This window comes from Odocoileus virginianus, chromosome 1 (genome assembly GCF_023699985.2).
Source record: "Odocoileus virginianus isolate 20LAN1187 ecotype Illinois chromosome 1, Ovbor_1.2, whole genome shotgun sequence".
Taxonomy (NCBI): Eukaryota; Metazoa; Chordata; class Mammalia; order Artiodactyla; family Cervidae; genus Odocoileus; species Odocoileus virginianus.
Genome location: NC_069674.1, coordinates 54,575,146 through 54,579,237, shown reverse-complemented (window position 1 = coordinate 54,579,237; position 4,092 = coordinate 54,575,146).

Below are 4,092 nucleotides of genomic sequence, written 5' to 3'. Positions count from 1 at the left end.
GAGAGGCCGTCTCCTCTCACTGATGATAGCGGCTCTAGTTTGGAATAAACACTTTCTACCCATCTTCCTTGAAAGTCCTGTCTTGCCCTTGGTTGATACCCTGGCCTAGTCAGTAGGCATCTTCTCCCTGGCACTTTCACCTTCTGGCTCTTAGACACCTTAGTGTTCCTACTTCCCATTAAATGAACTGAGAACTGCCATGAGTATAGAATGACAGAGCTAAGTAGTTACAAGGAATGGTAGGAGCGATTGAAAGAACTCAACATGTTTATCTCAGAGAAGAGAGAACTTGGGGTGGAGGAAGAGAATGAAATCTGCCTTCAGAAGCCTGATAGGCACTTGTGTGGAACAGGAAACAGACTCAGACTCTGCGTCCACATGTGAGAGAACCAGCATTACTGGCAAGGAAGTAAAAGAGGAACATGTTTTAAGAAGCAACTTTATAACAATCCAAACTTCCTAGAGATGGAACTGACTACCTCAAGACATGATGAGTTCCCAGCCACTGGAGGTGTTCATACAGAGGACCAACGACCCCTTGGTGAATATGTAGGGGTAGGTGAGAGGTAGAGAGAAGGGTGGAGGGGATTCCAAAAGAGCATGATGATCAGATTAGACCTTTTAAAATTTTTCTTCCAGATTTGAGATTTTATGACTCCCTTTTCAGAAATAGAGACTTTGCATCAGGAAGAACAGTGTAGTCCCTAGAGGGAATCCAGAAGGAAAGATATCCCCACCCAAAGATTAGGAACAAGAGAGAAAGAAAACAAAATAATTTTAAAAAGTGCAATAGTTATTTTATGTAAGTTAATAACCTAAAAGGATCACTGCACTAAAGCCCTGCACAATTCTGAATATTTACAATGGTTATCTAGTTAGGGAAAAAAGTTAAGAATAAAATTCAGTGAAATTTAGAACACAGAAATAAGGATTTCTGATTTAACTTGGTGTATAATACCTGGCATAGTCCCCCTGACTTCTACATGGCAGTATAAATATCATGAAAATTCAAACAAAGAAAAAAACCAAGCAGGTAATAACTATTTAATAAAATGTAAGAGATGATATATGTGAAATTAAATTCTGGACCTCATCAATAGGAATGGATTGAGAAGTAGTTTATGGGCACACATTCTCCATTTGAAACACCCAAATTCAAAGAGTTGAGATGAAATAAACTAAACACTTTCTATTGATGTCCTTATCTTCAAGTCACAGGGACAAGGATTAGAAAAACAAGCTGTCTCTCCTCCACTGTCTTCAGAGCTAGGCGAGATGCTAGAGCCCTATCTTTCCCCAGGTTGCCACCCACTAAACCTCTGCCCCTCACACCACTGCCTTCCAATCATTTTCCCCTGTATTCATTCAAAAGCCACAGTTACCACAAAGCAGAGGGGAACTGGAAGAAGTACATTGCATATTGGCTCAATTAGATGCCCAAAGAGAAGCATCAGAAGCAGGGTAGAGTCTGCAAGAGTTCTGGACAGAGTTCTGGATAAGGGGCCTCATCTTTTGTGTTCTAAACTGTGTACAAGAGGGATTAAACCTGTATCTTCAAGAACCTGAGAGTTGGAACAAGGGAAATCTAACTTCAGCCCAGTCGCATTATTCAGTGCAAAGGCCTGCAAATCAACCTAGTGGCTAGTGCTTAGCTCTGTAGGTTAGAAAGGCAGATACTGCACCAAAATGTGAGGTGAGTGGTGGGGGCTACTAGAAACTCCAGGCTTGGATAGAAATCTGATGTCTCAAGGATGAATGGAAAGAAAAGATTAATAAGAGGCCTACAGAAAAGGTACTGCAAGGTATGCCAATTGTGGGAGACTTTACCTGATGATTCATGTCTCTAAAGTGTTATTCTGTTAGAAAAAGAAGACTTGTGGAATAAATCTTCTTTCTATGTTTATGAAACAAGAAGAGGAAGCTGCAAAATCAGAATGGGCTGAGATTAAGGCAGTGTGCAAATGTAGTTTGATGAAATAATAAAAATGTGTGTAATTCCAAATGTAGTAGCAGGATTAAAATCCAACTGCAAATGGTAAGTGAAAGACAATATCTTTGTCTATAAAATTACACCAGAAATGAAGAGGAGAAACTTGAAAAAAATTTTCCTGGCCATAGTGGAAAATGATTAAAAGATAAAATGGTGATAGTGGCAGATCTCAAGACCTAAGGATGTATAGCAAATCTGATAATTATACATGCTTCAGAAGAAAAAAGCCAAAGTCAAGATCACCTTCAAATTAGGGTTCCCATGTCAAAATGAGAAGCACAAACATTTCAAATAAAATACTAGCAAACTGAATTTGACAGATTATTTTAAAAGTTGTCTATTATGATACAGTGTTAATTTCAGATATGTAAAATTATTTTAATATTATTACAAATTCCTTAATCAATGGATTAGTTTAGTAATCAACCAATGGATCAAAAATAAAACCCAATATGATCACTTCAATATATATACTTCAAAATGTTTGATTAAATCTAATACTCTTAGGCCAAGTTTAGTCAGTAAGACTTTTTGGTTGCCCATACACATATTTTTTTCCTCCCCCAATTCTATTTTACCATAGGACAGTTTTATTTTGTCCTATGATGAGATTTACTCTTTTCAGTATTTCTGGTGTTTTCCAAGTAGTATTATGACTTTAGGTCAAACATCTGAGTAAATATGAAAACTACTCCCTGCCCTTCCTAGTTCTCACCCACAGTGGACCCTGCATTTCCCAGGGCTCCATGTCCCTCTTCCAGGCCCCTCCTAGCTCCTCTGTACTCCAGAGTTTCTATCAACATTGTTCTCTAGCCTCAGTCCTCCAGGGTTGCAGGTTGGGCACAAGAGGTGGCACTCATCTGGAATGGCCCTCACACTAGTGCCATGATCCCTGAAACCTCTGTAGAAGACCAAAGCCCGAGTGGGGAGCATGAGGGCTCAAATCAAACTGAACCAATGGTTGATATCAGAGGAGGTGAAGGTATGATGGAAAAGGGGGTTCCAGAACATCTGCGGCTGGAGAAAGGAGCAGACAAGACAGAAACAGAATCAGTCATTACCCATTTCATAATCTGATCAGGGTTGACTCTGTCACTATTCTCTTTTCTTATGGGTTGGTGGTGGTGGGATGATGAATAGCAATGGACATGGCAAAGTGCTGAAATTCCTGACTACATAAACATGGGAGTTTTGAACCTCACTGTGGAGTCTCATATCGGCCTTCACATCTTCTAGTGAATCCCTAGATTTACGAGACATGGATTGAATAGTTGGAGAACTGAATCAGTCTAATATGATAGGCATAAGTCTTGCATGCTTCTGAGTCTTTGCACATGCTGCCCCTGCTGCTTGGGATGCCCACCTTGCCCTTGTCCACTAGATAGACACCAGGACAAATCTCTCTCAGACAGAGGGAGCTGCACCCTTTCCTGCGTACATATGACAACCGTAGCACTTACTCCTCAGAACTTGAACTAGCTGTGCTCAAGCATGTCTCCAAACTACAGAATGTGTTTCTCCAGAGAAGAGGCCATGGCTTAACCGTTTCTATAGCCTTACATCATTCTTGCTACATATTGCTGCTCCTGCTGCTGCTAAGTTGCTTAGCAGCGACCCCATAGACAGCAGCCCACCAGGCTCCGTTGTCCCTGGGATTCTCCAGGCAAGGTCTCTGTAAATATCAGTTTGATGAATAAAGAAATATAGAATGGGCAGTCCAAAACTCTGGGTTAGAGAGGTGTACTCTGAGAAGTAGATAAGAGTTCAAGCCCCGCCAGGGAATTCTATTTTGGACATTCTTGGTTCTCAGTGGCTGGCTGGGCTTGATTTCTTTCTGAATAAGCTAGATCAAATGTGGGACTCTGGTGAGCAGTTTGGGCATCCGGAATCACAAGTACCATGAGTGTGTGGAAGTTCAAACTATCTGCATTCCTTCTAATAAGGTCTTCAAACTTAGCTGCACCCCATACCATCAAATTCACACAAATTTGTTTCTTCTATAGGAACACAGATTTAAAGGGTCATTCGCATCTGATGGCAAGCTACTAATGACTTCTGTTAGAAGGTCCATGGTATATTTACACCTGTGCAGCTGGGAGTCT